The sequence below is a fragment of the Macaca thibetana genome, chromosome 18 (assembly GCF_024542745.1).
Source record: "Macaca thibetana thibetana isolate TM-01 chromosome 18, ASM2454274v1, whole genome shotgun sequence".
NCBI lineage: Eukaryota > Metazoa > Chordata > Mammalia > Primates > Cercopithecidae > Macaca > Macaca thibetana.
This window is the reverse complement of record NC_065595.1, coordinates 11,586,012-11,604,086: the sequence shown is the minus strand read 5'-3', so window position 1 is coordinate 11,604,086 and position 18,075 is coordinate 11,586,012. Positions and strand designations below refer to the sequence as shown.

Sequence of the window (18,075 nt, the reverse complement as noted above, 5' to 3'; positions counted from 1 at the left end):
AAAAAAAAAAAAAATCATGATTGAATAACACTAAAACAAATAATTGATTATAAATAGGATGGGTGACAAAATCTTAATTTGAGAAGCATTCAGTTCCACGTGTGGACTCTGAAATAGCCAGATGTATTCAAGAGAGTGTAGCCGGTGAACACCAAAGATCAGCCTGCTTGTAAGTGTAGAGGCAATGTGGGTTTCAGTCCAGCCTGGAGACTGTATGTTACTTCTTTGTTCATCTACAGCTTTAAACAGGGCTACTTTCATTTAACCCTGCTTTAAAAGTTTATAGTGAGAACATTAAAATCTGTCTTTTAATGAGTTTTAAATATTTGCTAGATTTATCTGTGTTGTTATTAATGCTAACCATGTTTGTAAAAAGAGGCAGTTGCTCTGTTTTAAAGATGGTTAGGCTGGGCCTTGGAAGTATCACCATGGTTATAAATGTTAAAACCTTATACAGAAACATGGTCCATCTGACTCAAATCTGTGCTTTACTACTCATTTCTATGATTTTATAGTAGTTTAGATAGAAGTACTCTATGATTTAGAAAAAGCAAGAAAGTAACAGTCACAGACTGTATAATATATTATCTCACCTCTTCACAGAAAAAAATATAATTAATATGCAAAACACGAGTGACTAGATTACATGTAGGTACTGCTCCTTTATTTTCCATGCATTATCTAAGCTAAATAATTTGACTGAAACAAAAGTGCACGTAAGTTATGCTGTAATTGATAATTCTCAAATTATTGGCTTCATGCCTGACACAATTATCTCTTCTTTCAAGGTGACTATTGCATTCCTTACTTTTTAATTCCCATTATAGAAAGGGGTAGTTTCTATGCACTAAAGGCACCCTGTGCCATTCCAGCTTTTTAATTCACTTTCCCAGATGGAAAGATGCTTTCCCTTGGCTTTGCAGATTTATATAAAAGAGCTGACAACTGCTGGCATGGAAGGGAATTGTCAAATGAATTCGTCAATACGAAGAGTTCAAAGAGTTTTCTAATCCTGGTGAATTAGGCTTTCATGTGTTTAAAACTTTTTATTGGAAATATCTTGCCAGAATATCAGTAAAATCAGACTTTTGTACAAGTTAAAACTGCATTCTAAAATCTAATATGAAAAAACTTTGGATTATTCCAGTTTTAATTGTTTGCCTATTATATTCTTTAGGAATTGAGTAAAATGGGTTATGAGAAAATACAGAAGAATTTCCTTTGAAAGTAATGCTGTGGCCAGGCACGGTGGCTCACGCCTGTAATCCCAGCACTTTGGGAGGCTGAGGCGGGCCGATCATGAGGTCAGGAGATAGAGACCATCCTGGCTAACACGGTGAAACCCCGTCTCTACTGAAAAATACAAAAAAATTAGCCAGGCGTGGTGGCGGGCACCTGTAGTCCCAGCCACTCAGGAGGCTGAGGCAGGAGACTGGCGCGAACCCAGGAGGCGGAGCTTGCAGTGAGCCGAGATATGCCACTGCACTCCAGCCTGGGCGACAGAGCCAGACTCGGTCTCAAAAAAAAAAAAAAAAAAAAAAAAGTAATGCTGCATGATTATGGATCTATAATGAGGAAAAACACATACTAATAGTTAAAACAAAATTATAAATGATGGTTTAATTGAGCCCAAAAAATCATGCTAACATACCACCATGCAATGTCTAATCAATGCATTTCTGCTTTATCTTTAAGATATTCACACCATTTTATTATTTATAGGATTTCTATTGCATGTTAATTGTCGAATAATTTTGAACTTTGGGGAAGCAATTAGTGAATTTTTTTGGAAAAAGGCTCACCACCTAAATTGCAAAATATTAATAACTGCTAACAAGGCATTCATGATTTACCAAGATGAACTTGGAAACAATTTATTCTGATTTAGAGGTCTTATTTCTGGCCTAGTGGTCAAACTCTGGAGTTAAATATTTATAAAACACTGGTAATTTGCTAGCACAGCACATAAACAGGGCAAGTTCAAGAACGCTGATAAATGACTTAGCAAGAATATTTTCTGCTACAATTATCTTTTGTAATGAAAGGTTCTTTTGAGTGACTGTAAACACATTTTAAACACTAATTTGTGTAAACCCCATCATTATATATTAACTCCGTAAGAGAAGGTAACACATTAAACTAACAAAATGAACATAAAGTTGTGGGCCAATGATAGGCCACTTCTTGTTTATACATTTAGCTCTGTCAATAAACCACACATAACAAACAACAAGAGATTTATGCAGCAGTAATATTTCTTTATAAACATATGGTTGTCTCTGCAGTTTCAAATATTCATGAAATTCACCTTTTAGAAAACAACAGCTTAAAAATCCATAGCTACCATTGGAAGAGAGTTTGAATTAATAGAGACTTGGAGTTTATAGCTATCTCCCCATTTCTTCAGAATGGCTTTTAAAAGCGAACAGTATCTCCCTGAAATAAGCTTCAGAGAGGCTAATGTTAAATTGATTTCAGTAATAAATTATATATATTTTTAAAATGTAAATGATATGAAAATAATTGTAATAAAGTAACTATATTTCCATAACAAATGAAGATATATAGACACTTCCGTAATTTTAATTTGATTAGATCTAATTTTGTTCAAAATATTCCACTGCAATTCAATAAAATGTACTCCTTATTGTGAGTTGGTATGGATACGTTTATTCAATGTAAGTAAAGCTTTTGCAAAACTAACAATAGAGATAATAAACAATAGTATCTTATTAAGAAGGGCTCTTAGAAATTTCGGTATGATTCATTGGTAAATGAGTATTATAGGCATATAAATGGTACTTAAATTATTCCAATACATTATGGTGTAGGTTGTAATTATACTAATTCAATAATCATTTTCAAGGAACTGAAGAAATGAGAATGTAATGAAGAAACAACAGAATACACTAAACTATTGTAAATGAGATCTGATCACAAATCATTGAAGCGATCAGAGCTAGGAAGATTTATTTGGCAAGCCTTTGCAATCAAAATTGTGTTTTCAAAATCAACATCAATATTGCTTGCATGGATTTGAGGCTATAATTTTAAAGATCTAGAACATATGCACCTCTACTAAAATCATAAATGAAAATATCCCCAAATGACAGCTTTAAAATTAGAATATCTAGTAGCTAAATATTAAATATCGTACATTTGTAAACCTATGTCATCACTGATATGTATTTTCACAGAACTTCTTTGGGAAAATATGAAAAGCTCACCAATGTTCTTGCAATTTTATTTACATGGGGATTCTAGAACATTAATCTCTGTGTATAGATGGGGGATAGGGAAGTGAGTGTACAGAAAACTGAAGAATTAGTAGGGAAAGCACCTGCACAAGCACCTTCTTTCTTGAGTAGTTGGGAGTCTCTGAGCGGAAATCATGGCTGCTGGAAGCCACCCACCATGGGAAGACCTGATGAGGCACAGCGGGAGGTTCCATTGCTGGTCCAGAAGAGGAGCAGCAGAGAGAGTTTCAGCTGGAGACTGGAGTGGAGATGGGGAGGTCAACTCTATGAAGCAGAAATTAAGCCAGAATACATTAACATCAGAGAGGAGAGTAGATAAGTGTTCATCCTTTAGTATGTTCCTCTTGAACAGGAAAAAATACATCCTGCCAGGAAACACGATGGGAACAGAAGCTTTTAAATGCTTTGTGTGAGCTGGAGGCAGCTACAGAAGCTAACTTTGAGTTGAAGCCCAGTTCTTTGAGTTCTAAGGAAAGATGTGGCTCAAAAAACATTAGAAAAATCTCACCGTTCTTGATTTTGTTCTTTTATTACTTTCTCCTTTTTAGAAAGTGCATGTTTTTGCTCTTTCAAAAGTAGATAATGCAGTAAGGGAAGCGGAAATGAGCCTTGAAAGGGGGAGCACTGCTGATTTTCCGAGGAGAATTCTGGAGAGAAGGCAAGACAGGCAAACAGGAAGGGAAGGAGTCACTGCCTCGGACTCTGACACCACCTCTGTGTCCCATCCAATTCCAAATGGGAGTGGGAATGTTCAATTCAGTGCCTTTGAAAGAAGACATTTCTGTTCATCTTGGGTAAAGTGGAAAAATGGTTGTTTTTTGTTTGTATTAATTTTGTTTGTGGAATCAAGTGACTATTCTTTTGTCAAGAAGGAAACGAGCCTCAGTCACATTGAATTGTGTTTGACTTCATGGAGCTCATGGTGAGGAGAGGCTGCCTGGTGCATCTGCAAGAACAGGACTCTGGGAATCACAAACGTGGGATTCCCACATTCCTAGAGTTCTTGGCTCTGCCATTGCTGAATGGCTGTGTGACTTTATTTATAGCACTGAACCTCCCTGTCTCTCACAGTTTTCCCACTGCAGCATGAGGGTTTGGGGACAGGTAATTTCTACATGTTTTCCATCTGAAATGAGATGATTGAATTCTTCCTCTTTACTTACTGAGCTATTTCTTCTATGGTGTCTGCCATCACCAAAATAGAGTGTTTCAGTAGGGCATAGTCCTGAGAGGCTTAGAACAACTTCAGGGCTTTTGTGCTGTCAGCAGCCTTGTCAACAACCAACTGAATTGTTAGTTTAGCATTGATTGAAGAAGCAAAATCCCCTCCAGCATTGATTACTAGAATAAGAAAATCCCACACTTATTGTGGCTGGTTTTTCTTTTTCTTTTCTTTTTCTTTTTTTGTTAACCCAAGTAAATTACTTAACACCAAAGTATCTTTACAAACTTTGCATTTTCTAAGCAATATTTATAATAAATGATGGAATGTTGTTTTAAAATGAAAATAATTGCTAGTATTTATTGATCATGCAGTGTGCTAGGTAGAGATGTCGTTAGGTGAGTTCCACATATTAGCCTGCTTGTTTCCTACAGTTACCCTCTAAGTTAAGGCCTTTTAACTCATTTTATGATGGTGAAATGTTAATGCGGAAGACACACAATCATATTGTGAGTCTACAGGAGTCGGGCGGATTCATGAACCCATGTAACCTTGCTCTGGAGTCTGTGTTCTGCTCCCACATTGTCTCCACAGGAGCCCAGGCTGAAAATTTCTGCTTGGAAAAATCCTATTATCAAGGTCCTTTGTCAAAAGTTCTCACTTATCATCTTTCTTTTTATATCCAGTACTTGACACACACAGAAATGACTTAATGTCTGCTTTTAGCTTTTGGCCTGACTGGTCCGATGATACAACCTTAGAATTACTGAGAAGCCTTATGTGTGTCCAGTTTTTAAAATTAAATTTCCTTTAAAGCTAATAGCCTTTCTTCTTTCTTTCTTTTTCTTTTTCATTCAGAGGAGGAGTCAGTTCTGGCCCATGCTGATTCTTCAGTTAATTCTCATTAAAGTGAACAAGAAGTTGTTACTACAATAGTTTCTCCTCTGGTCCCACAGCTGTTGTCTTCCCTGTTGCTCTTAGACATTGCTCTCCTGTCTTACCTGCTTTATCTCTGCATTATTAACATACCCTACAGAAAGCCCTGTTCCCTTTGCTTCCATAGCTCAGGACATTTTGGTTCATGACCTCCATGGGGAATTTTCTGCCTTTTTGAATCTAAGAGGCAGCACTGACTGTCAATCAATGGCAATTGACATGCTGCCTTCTTAAGGGACCAAAAAAAAAAAAAAAAAAAATCACTTTGAACAGAATACAAATTTGGAAGACAATTATGCATAACTACCTTTTCTCTGTACTTCTAAACCGACAGTAATGCACTTTAAGAGTGGATTCCTGCAGAGTGACTGCTTACAAAGAATGAACCATAGACAATGAAATGACAGACCATCAGGAGAGAGATTTTTAGCCAGTCAGCCTCCTTGGTGTCCCTGAATCCATGCTATATGTATGCTTTTTTTTTTTTTTTTTTTTGACAGACTTTGATAGAACACCTGTGAATAAAATTTTTCAGATTCTTCATAAAAGCCTGCCAGTTCTATAGGAACCTTTATTTAAACCAAAAATATATTGTATTATGACATTTTAACTTTGTATCTAAGCAGCTAACAAAGGAAATGGGATACAAGTGGGATTTAATATACTTAGCATAGGTTGCCTTATTTTTTGTTCTTAAATAGTAAAAAGAAAAATTTTTATTTGTGAAATCTTCAAAGCAGATGAATAATCCATAGAAACACAATTTAATTTCTATTAATTTTTTTTAATTGGACCCAGAATATTGTAGTCTTAACTTCATGGCAGAAAAGTTTTAGTAAAATACACTACTGATTTGGATAAGATCTGTTTTTAATTCAGAAGCCAATTAATACTTCATGCTTTTGAAATTCTTTTTTATGTCTGAAAACATGTATTTTTAACATAAATTGTAACTTCATTCATAGTTTTAACATGACTCACTTATTTTAAAAGAGTCTTTAAATGACATTCATGGTGTCAAATTGTATGAAAAAATTTGTATGAATATGAACTGTCTGGATAAAAGGTTCATAGCTTTGATAAGATTCTGAATGAAACCTATGAACTAAAAGCTAAGAAGTAGTAAGCTTGGTGAAGGATTCCTAAATCTTTGTTTAGAGTTCATTCCAATATTTGGTTTCTTTCCCCTCTACCAACTCTGAACTACATATTCTTGGGCTTTGTCTTAAGTATGATTTCATTACAATGAAAATAAATCTAATTGAGTCATATTGAGAAAGGGCATCCACTATAAAGAATCAGGAGATTTCACAGAACTCACAGACAGGAAGTACAGCCATGCTATGAGAGAGACTGGGGCTCGAAACTGCTAAAGCCATCAGATCAGAAGGTGTGCTTTCATTTTCCTCACCACTGCATCTCTGCTGTCAATGTGTTTCTATTTTGCCCCACCCTCCATGTGTTCATTCATCTACTTCAGCATGAATGAGGTTCACTTCTCAGAATCAATGGCAAATATCTTTATGGGCTATTGTCCTGCATCAATAGCTCATTAACTTGACATTCTAAGTATCAATTCTCAATTTCTGGGGGAGAGAACAAGACTAGTTTAACAGATGTTCACCACTAGATCCAGGATGTAGGGTCCCATGGTGTTTGCTCATGGGGCTGTGAGGCTAAGACTCCCTCTGGAAGGCATCTTTAGCACAGTCTGATTGTCATATTGATAACATTAATAGGGTAGGATTAAACCTGTAGTAAATATGGGAAATTAGAATCTAGTCAGAAGACTTTGAGATCCATCACATTCAGTGTGAGTCGTTGAATAGAATCAAATTTCTATCTCATATAAAATCAAAGTGAATTACCACCATTATGAAGTAAAGACTCAAGAATCACTACAGAATTTTTTTTAATCTAACATGCATTTTCTTATTTGCTGGGTGACATGCACTGATGTAGGCCCTGTCAATAGATCAGTAAATGTGAAATGTAGACTAAAATACGGAAATTTAATGACTTGCTCAGAGTATAACACAGTAATACAACTACAGCAAGAAGAAAATATGCTGCCCTCAGTGTTGCCCACTTCAGCATTGGTGACATTTTCTACTTATTAAACAGACACTGTACACTGCAGTCCTGGGGGATATCATAATCATTGTTTGTAATTTATGGATATCAAGAATAATTATCACCTTCCTCAAATAATATTGTAAGTATTTAAATTACATTAGTAGGGAAATACTAAACATCTCCTTCTGAACAAGAGAGTGTGAAGGGAACCTGCCATAAACAACTAGATCAGGGAAAAAAATATAGGAAATAACTCTTTTTAAATGTTGTACAAAAGAGAGCACAAAACTGTAGTCTCTGATAAAAAGGAAATAGATTAACCCAGTAATTACTTCAGTTTTCAATCTGGAGTCACTTTCTGGATTGTAGTGTAGGGAGAGGGAACTATTCAAAAAACAATGTTCTCAGTCAACTAACGTAACAGAAATGAGAACAGTGGGAGGTGAAGAAAGTCATCCTGGAAAAGAAGACTATGCAGAGAGAGCAGTCCAGAAGTCTTCATGATGTTCCCTGAGTGTTTGGCTGAGTACTCAGCTGTACCACATGTAAGGTGAAACCCCATAAGGTACCTATGAACTCAACAATTCCCCTAGCTCATGCAACATTGGAAATGCATGAGTTCTGATGAGTCAAGCCAGGGAGACCATATTGAATATATGGGAGCATTTATGGGGATCATGCCTTCATAGTACAGCTGATCTAGCGCTACAGCAAGGCTTACTCTAGATTCAACATAAAATGCTTAAGACATAAAAGGATCAGCTAATCTACATACTATTTAGCTGACTGCCAAAACAAAACTCAAAAATTTCTTAAGATAACAAACTCCAGAATCTTAGCATGATATTCAGAATGTTCAGTATACAATCAAATGTTACTAAATATGCACAGAAACAGGAAAATATTATAATGAGTAATAAAATCAGCTAATAGAAAAATACCTAGAAATTCTCTACTAAAAATACAAAAAGTTTGCCGGGCATGGTGGCATGCACCTGTGGTCCCAGCAACTTGGGAGGCTGAGGCAGGAGAATCACTTAAACCTGGGAGGTGGAGGCTGCAGGGGACCAAGATGGCACCACTGCACTCCAGCCTGGGCAACAGAGTGAGACTCCATCTCAAAAAAAAAAAAAAAAAAAAAAAAAAAAAAACCTAGAAATGACAGAGGAGATGAAATTAATATACAATCATGTTAAAACATTTTTATGTATATATAATGAGGAGATAAAGGGAAGATATAAAAAGGGACCAAATGCACTTTCTAGAGCTGAGCATCACAACTTCTGAAATAAAAATTTTATTGCATGGTCTTAACAATAGAGTAGACATGGGGTAAATTAAAAAGTGGACTTAGGGCCTGGCACGGTGGCTCACGCCTGTAATCCCAGCACTTTGGGAGGCCGAGGCAGGTGGATCACCTGAGGTTGGGAGTTTGAGACCAGCCTGACCAACATGGAGAAACCCCATCTCTACTAAAAAGACAAAATTACATGGTGGCACATGCCTGTAATCCCAGGTACTCGGGAGGCTGAGGCAGGAAAATTGCTTGAACTCGGGAGGCAGAGGTGGCAGTGAACCAAGATAGCATCATTGCACTCCAGCCTGGGCAACAACAGCGAAATTCTGTCTCAAAAATAAAAATAAAAAGTGGACTTGAAGATATGATAATGAAACAGTGCAGCCTGAAGCACAGAAATATCGATGACTGTAATAAAATGAGCAGAGTCTCTGTTTGGAGTAATATCAGATAGTCTGCCAGGGATAGTCAGGGAAAACCTTAAAAAATCTGACCAAAAATACACATTATGCATAGAGGAACAAAGATAAGAATGAACACATGCTTCTCATGATATTCAAGTCAGCTGAAAACTTCTTTAAAATACTGAATGCAGGATGGTGTTTTTGGCTACCTAGGATACTGTATTTAGGGTAAATATTCTTCAAAAATAAGAATAGAAAAAATAATTTCATGTAAACAAAAGCGGATAGTATTTTTTACCACTAAGATTTCACTGTAGGCGATTTTACTTTATTTGAAATGCTTGGGACCATTCAAATTTTAGAATATTTGTATATACATAATGAGATACCCTGGGGGTGGAACCCAAGTCTAAACAGAAAACTCATTTATGTCCCATATACACCTTGTACACATAGACTGAATATAAATTAACACAATATTTTAAAGAATTTTGTGCCTGAGACAAAGTTTGTATACATTGTACCACCAGGAAGCAATGGTATCAGGTATGGAATTTTCAGCTTGTGACATCTTATCAGTACTCAAAACGTTTTGGATTTTGGGGCATTTCAGATTTTGAATTTTTGGATTAGGGATGCCAATCCTGTACACAAAAAATTAAAGGAAGTCCTTGAGGCTATTTCAAAATAACACGAGGTAGTAACTTGAATCAACATAAATGAAGAGAAGTGAAATTGATAAGTATGTGTGAGTAAATATAATTTTTTTCTCATTTACGAAATCTCTTTAAGGATGTTTAGTTATTAAATAAGTGAAATATTAGTGATAAAGCATGCATAAATGTATGGATTCCTCAGCTTTTCAGTTTAACCTTTCTAATTTTTTTAAAACATTTTATGCTTCATTGTTGGTTATCTAACTGTACATTGGAAGACATTACCTTTTGTTGTTGTTGTTGAGACAGGGTCTCACTATGTTGCCCAGGCTGGAGTAGAGTGGCTATTCCCAGGTGTAATCAAAGCTCACTGTAGCCTCAAACTCCTGAGCTCAAGAGATACTTCTGCCTCAGTCTCCCAAGTATCTGGGACTATATTTCTTTTGTTTGTGATTTTTTTTTAATAACTCTGCATCTGAACCTCTTGTGTATGATTTGTGAATTTTTCACATTAAGCTTTTTAAGAGGTAGAAACCATCTATAGAGTTCAAAAATTCCAGAAGCTTATTTCACAGTGCTAGGCCACAGACAAGTTATGCAATCTCTAACATCTGCATGATTCTGGAACAAGTGGTAAAATACACAAGACTGTGCTGTGAAAAATCTATTTTCAGAAAATGCTGCAAAATCAAATATCTGGCACCTACATTGAAGGTATGCATGCTGGTTGTCCATTCCCCATGACAATGACAGGTTCTACCACCAGACTTGACCTAAGGTGCATTTTTGGTAGAGCTAGTGTTCTGTGAAAACCTACTAGGGTCTCAACACCACCTCCACTAAGGCATGCCAGACCTCCCATAACATACAACTACTGGAACAGGAGGGGACCTCCAGGACCCTTTGCTGATTCATAATTGCCTGAGTCTAAATAGCTAATAAATATTTTTTATAATTCTTTTCATTTTCAGAGGTCTCCATATTTGCCAGTAATTGTTAATTAATATACGGCAGCTGCTGGCCTTATAATGATGCATAATTCTGCTAATGGCAAAGTAGATACCTTTATATAGAGAGACGTAAAATATACATGTAAGTGACAGATCCTGAGAAGAAAGAGAGAGGGTGTGGATACTGTAATTATTGATTGCTTTCCAGTTTATACATCCAGTCTCACCTGAAGTAAAGGAAGGATCCAGTGCCTGCCCTTGACTTCAGTGATTTCCTCTGATTCCTCAAAGTAAATCTCACTGAATAGAAGACAAGCCACTCTCTATTTCTTGTATTCAAATTGCCCCTGAAATAACTTCAGGAGAAAGTAGTCCAGAGACAGGGAAAATAGAAGAAACAAAATATTGGAGTAGACAGACTCAGTGGATTAGACACGGTTGAGAAGAGAATTAATGAGCTGAATAGATTGCAATAATAACTCAAAATTTATTATACCTGGATAAACTGGTAGGAAACAAATATCAAAGATAGCTTGAGAATTGTGATTGATAGAGTAAGAATTTCCCTTGCACATCTAATAGAAGTTACAGGAGAAATTGGAGAAAATAGTGATGTTGGCATGAGGGTACTGAAAGAACACATTTCCCGAGAACATCATTGAACTGATGAAATATACAATTCTCAGATACAGTAATCTTGAATAAGAACAAAAATAAATACAATTACATGACAATGAGAAACTGTGGAACTTCAGAGATTAAAAAGAATCACAAGAGTACCCAGAGAGAAAAGACAGAATTATAATAATAATTCCATATATTGCAAATGATAACCTGTTATGTATTTCTTTTAGAAAAACTAGGTTTAATTTTTCCATCCTGAAAAATTATGTATTCTCTGAATAGCCTCTCTAGATATCTATATTTGCAACATATATTTGTTTACATATATGTGTAACATAGGGCTCTTATCTGTTTCTGTTTCCCTGTAGACCATGAGTGAGATCCTTCAAGGAATGTTTTGGGCCTTATTCATCCTTGTCTTCTGATTGCCAAACAAAAGCTAGTTGAAGTTTTCTGCATGGTTGAGAGAGTAAACAAAATGGTCTTTGCCAGGGAATTTGCTCAGACTGTTTAGTGAAGATGGTTCAGTGTTTCTCATAAGCAAATATGAATAGTACTCTCTTCCTGAGAATTTGGTGTGATGTGGTATAAAAGATAAATACAGGAAGGCCATATGTATCAACATATCTAAGGCTTCAATTTTATGACTTACAATATTTATTTGCTTTTTTCATAACTTTGTTCCTACTTGAGGACTTCTGACTATGAGAAAGTCAAAAACTTAAATCTTTTACGCAGTACAGATAACTTTTTAAAAAACATTCTAAACATAATGAGTAGAAAATGAGATTGACAAAGAAAAGAAATAAAATGAATTTGGAAAGCTGAAGATCACATTTTCCTACTTCATAATTTTCTGCAGGGCCAGTGTTGCTTCCTAATAATTACTACATTAAGTATCTCTACATTGTCTTAGTTTCTTTCTGAATCAATGTAGAAAACAAACAAATGAATAAATGAATCTTTGAGGTGGGAAGCTGATGTGGAGCAGCTTATCTGATAATATTATTCTAATCGAATTACAGATTTGAATGCAGTAATCACGCATAGTATCACTGAATTCATCAGTGGGAGAGTCCTCATTTCAGAACTCAGTAGGGGACAGCGGTTTCTCTCTCTCTCCCTGTTGCTCATACGTATTAATACATTATTCAGTGATATCTCAGAAGGTCTCATTAATTTCAAAAAATCCTATTGACTAGATGCTCTTTTTGATTTTCAAAATCTGACTTTCCAGATAAAATGCTGGACTCTTCCAAGAATTTACTTCACAGAAAAGTGGTTAAGCCTCTAATGCTATTATTTATTTTATTATTTAAAAAAAACAGATTCTCATCTGTAAAATATTACCTCCCAGAGTTTCAACAGTTTTACTAAAATGGAGATGTTTGTATGTTCTCTGCTGGTACTACATTTTTAAAATGTAAAACTTAGAGAAATTAGCATCTTTATATGTCAATAAAGACCAGGTGTGCTTTTTCTAAAACACTTCAGAACTTCAGCATTTTCTCTACCATGCTCAATTTTATTTGGTTAATTTACATTTTATCTTTGGACAATCAGTATGGAAATGCTTCCATTTACAAGTGGCCTAGACAGTGAAAATTACTGCAACATATGTGATTTTAGAGATGTGCGTGTTTTAGTGACTATTTGGTATAATGTTCCTTATGTTTCACCAAATAAAAGCCACCAGTGAGAGGAGGAGCGAAGGGCCTCTTGTGTCTTTAAGTATGGAGCTCAAACTGGCAGTACTTGGGGCCAACATTCGTTATTTACATTCACTGCAGCTGTTTGCACTTTGAAACAGTTACCTACTTTAAATGGAAAAAAAAGCTTCATTGGTTTTCTTTTTTTGTGTGAACAGCTAAACAAAAATAAAATGCTATGAGGATGGCAAGTAGAGGAATCTGCAATGAAAGAGCATGTGGAAAATAATACAGTCGTCTTATATTTTTAAAATTTAGAACCATATCTGGTATCATTATTACCATAATGGAAGTTTTCCCCGAAGGACAACATGGCTCTGTTAAAACTAGAGACTTAACACGGCTTTGCTATTTTCAAATCAGCCAAACATGGCAATAGAGAGGAGACCTGCAGCACTTCCTCTTTTAGCACAAATTTGAGTCTCAGTGTGAGACTGTCTTCCATTCTACTTCCAGTCTGTTGAGATTTGAATCCATTTACCCCCAGCCAACCTAAAGAGGAATGAGTCTCTCTCTCTCTCTCCTCTCTCTTCCTCTGGTACTTCTCTTGCTTTTGCAGCAGCAAATGTATTAGAAGATGAACAGATTTCTGCAGCTAGCCATATTTTTAATTGTGATTAAGACAATTTAATCTTTTTCACCCTTTCTCTTGTGAAGCCTTCTCTATTACGACTCCCAGATGTCTGGAGTTTGCTTTTGCTCCTGGTAGTTTAGGATTTCCTACTATAACTCTCACTTTTTAGGATTTTACAAACTCTTCCTTTTTAGTAAAAGTACTTGCCTCGGCCAGGCGCGGTGGCTCACGCCTGTAATCCCAGCACTCTGGGAGGCCAAGGCGGGCTGATCGTGAGGTCAGGAGATCGAGACCATCCTGGCTAAGACGGTGAAACCCCGTCTCTCCTAAAACTAAAAAACATTTAAAAAATAAAAAAAATTAGCCAGGTGTGGTGGCGGGTGCCTGTAGTCCTAGCTACTCGGGAGGCTGAGGTAGGAGAATGGTGTGAACCTGGGAGGTGGAGCTTGCGGTGAGCAGAGATCGTACCACTGCACTCCAGCCTGGGCGACAGAGTGAGACTCCATCTCAAAAAAAAAAAATAAAAGTACTTGCCTAAGAATGTGCAAATAGAGAAGTGGTGAAAACAAATAGGAAAATGAGAGCGTGTAATATTGTGTAATATAGTCCATACTTCAACCTTCAAAATGCATGCCTTCATATGCTTTCTAAAGAGAATATTCATGAATGTTTGGAGCATTATGACAATATATTTGAGAAACATTCATGGGGAGCATTAGTCCCTAAGTATCCTTAAAACATACTACATTGACCTCTCCCACCTTCCATTTTGACCAATATATTTCCTATATAAATTAATTCAAACTTTCCAATGAGGAAATGAGTGGCTGCAGTCTATGTAGAGAATGGTCAGGTAGTTTCTGTTCCACAGTTTAAAGGTATAGTACGCTTGTTTGCAATATGTTGTTTAGCTTTCAAGAATTTTCTGTCTTTGGTTTTTTTTTTTTTTTTATCAGTTTGTCTATGATATTCCAAAGCATAGATTTCCTAGTGTATAGTCTATTTAGAGGATTTCTGAATCTATAATTTTACATCTTTAAACAAACTGGGGAAATTTTCAGTCATGATTTTTTAGAATTATTTTTTTCTACCTTATTTTCACTCTCCTCTCCTTTTTTTTTGTTTTGGAGACTGAGTCTGAATCCTGGCTCACTGCAACCTCTGCCTCCTGAGTTCAAGCAATTCTCCTGCCTCAGTCTCCCGAGTAGCTGGGATTACAGGCATGTGCCACCATGCCCAGCTAATTTTGTATATTTAGTAGAGACGGGGTTTCACCATATTAGCCAGGCTCATCTCGAACTCCTGACCTCTGGTGATCCGCCTACCTCGGCCTCCCAAAGTGTGGGGATTACAGGCGTGTACCACCGCGCCTGGCCCACTCCTCTCCTTTTAAGACTTTGTGGGATGTTAAGCAAACATATTACAGGTATATTAAACAGGTATACTAACTTCCATGTTGCTTCACAATTCCCTCAAAATATTTATTTTTTTCAATCATTTTCCATCCTCTTCAAAGGGGATAATTTCTTTTAATTTATCTTCAATTTCACTGATCATTTCCTCTATTGTCCACATTTGTTGCTGAGCCAATTCAGTGGGTTTCTTTTCCACATACATCTTTTTCATACTAGAAATTCTATTTGGTTATTTTCAAATGTTTTCTAATCATCTGATAAAAGTTTCAACAGTTTTACTCATTATAAGCATATTTTCCCTTATGTCATTTGTCAGTAGCATAATCAGCCTTAACAGCCTTACTTGCCGATTCTAACATCTGTTTGCTGTGCTAGTCTCCAGAGATTGTCTTCTCTCTTGAGACTGGATCATTATCTCACTGTTTCTTTGTATGTCAAATAATTCGGAATGTATTCTGGACATTATGAAGGTTATGTTGTGGAAACTCTAGACTCTATTCCTTTATTACTTGTTGTTGTTTTAGCAGGCAATTAATGTGCTAAAATGTACATACTGTGTCTCTTCGCTGGCAGTTCAGATCTCAATTCAATTTTTTAATCCTTAACTAAGGAGCACACTGTCGACCCTGTGCATACACAGTTCAGAAGTCAACCAGAACTACGAGAAATCTATGAAGAGAGTTTACACAAAGAATTTGTGACTCCCTTTCTGTCCATCTCCTTTACAGAATTTCTCCCTTATTTCCCAGGAGCTATGCTTACTTCAAAGTGTGTCCTCTGAAAGACTACATATTTATCAAAGCTTTCATTTTGCCACCCTGTGCCAACAGTGGCCAATTCACAGGATAAAAGTCATAAAAACTGGGAAATGCAAGTCTTTTTATACTCTGCTTGTTTTTCTTTGCTCAATATGTGTTCAGATAATTTATTTTTTGTTCCAAGTTAATGGTTGTCACATATGGGAAGATTGGTCTGGTAGGAGCTTACTTTGGCATACCAGAGACAGAAATCTCAGTTTGCTTTAGAAAACTTTAACTGTAGCAGTGACTGAATTTGTTATGTAAAGCTCCATTTTATCACAGAAAGAGCAGAGGATTTGTAATAAGACAGAATCGGTTTGATTCCAGTTTCGTCCGTTATTAGCTTTTAGACCAAGTCATTTGATCCTTCCTAGTCTCCACCTTTCTTTGTAAAACGAAGTTTAAGATCCCACGAAAGGTAAGAAAAATCACTAGCAGGGTGCTTGGCACAATAAATGGTATTTGCTATTATTTGAGCTATTCATAGCATCATTAATATATTAACATATTAGTATTTAATACAGTGACTATGTCTAGAAATTTTCTAGCTGCCAAAAGAAGCTAAGTCATACTTATATTATCACTAAAGACAGAATATACCCAACCGGGTGCGGTGGCTCATGCCTGTAATCCCAGCACTTTGGGAGGCCAACGCAGGTGGATCACGAGGTCAGAAGTTTGAGACCAGCCTGGTCAATATGGTGAAGCCCCATCTCTACTAAAAATACAAAAATTAGCTGGGCATGGTGGTGCATGCCTTAGTCCCAGCTACTTGGGAGGCTGAAGCAGAAGAATTGCTTGAACCCGGGAGGTGGAGGTTGCAGTGAGCTAAGATGGTACCACTGCACTCCAGCCTGGGTGACAGAGCGAGAATCCATCTCAAAAAAAAAAAAAAAAAAGAATATACCCATGCTAAACCTCCTGTATTGTAAGAATATCATTACTCTTTTTATATGTTTTTCTGTTCTAGGGAAGAGCCACCATCACACCATCCTTAAGGCATTCTTTATTTTTAGATCAAATCCAATTAGAAAAAGTTTCAGAATATGGCATCTATAACTATCTCATTAGTTCAACAAATACTTCTTAAATCAGGCACAAACTAATTGTTGAGGTTATAGTAGTGAAAATGATTGTTGTGTCTGCCATTCAGAGTATGCATGTATGTATGTATGTATGTATTTATCATGCAGTGGTGCGGTCTCAGCTCACTGCAACTTCTGTCTCCTGGGCTCAAGCAATTCAACCTCTCGAGTAGCTGGGAGGACAGGCATGCACCACCATGTTTCACCATATTGGCCGGCTTGGTCTTGAACTCTGTAGCTCAGTGATCCGCCCACCTCAGCTTCCCAAAGTGCAGGGATTACAGGCATGCACCACCATACCCAGCTAATTTTTGTATTTTTAGTAGAGACAGTGTTTCACCATGTTGGCCAGGCTGGTCTCAAACTCCTGACCTCAAGTGATCTGCCCACCTCGGCCTCCCAAAGTGCTAGGCTTACAGGCATGAGCCACTGCACCTGGCCAGAGTTTTAAATTTAACATTCTATTAAGAAAACAAAACAGCCAATGAAACATAGTACAATGTACTATATTATAACTCCCTGTAAAATATATGCTAACAGGTGACAAACACAAAATTAGTTAAGTGTGTTATAATGATTATGAGAATAGCGATGTATAGAAATCTAAAAGATAAGAACTGATACATTTTACATTTCTGATTTTCTAAAACTGAAAATAAAAGAGCACCTGCCTGGTTTCTTTATGGTGCTATCGAAAAATCTCTATGGCAACTAAAACTGTTCTTGATTCAACAACCTAAAATATTATAAATATATCTTTTCTGATACTTTCTTCTTCCAAATCTTCCAAAACTCTTGAATTCATGCATGTGTGCATGTTCCTACACCACGTTCATTTACTTTATGGTGTTTAAACAGGTTATTTTGTAGCTCACCTGTCCCTCTGCCTGCAACTTAGGTCTAATATGCCTGGAATGTTGACATGTTAAACAAGCAAACATGAAGTAATATTTTTCCTTTTTTTACTGTTATTTTTCAGTCATTTATCTTTACATTTCAGTATTGGCAGTTTTTGCTGTTTAATAAACATTTGTTCAGATCAGATAAGTAGGAAGAAATTGTCATTTGCTTATTTAAGTCACGCTTTTCTGTGATAGTCTGCTCCTAGCTGAACATAGGGAAATAGATAC

At 36.4% G+C, this 18,075-nt stretch overlaps 1 long non-coding RNA gene across 1 annotated transcript in view; it reads left to right on the top strand.

Moving 5' to 3' along the window:
• The window catches only part of LOC126941029 (uncharacterized), a 310,867-nt gene that overhangs the window by 72,146 nt on the left and 220,646 nt on the right, over nt 1–18,075 (top strand). The window lies entirely within an intron of this gene.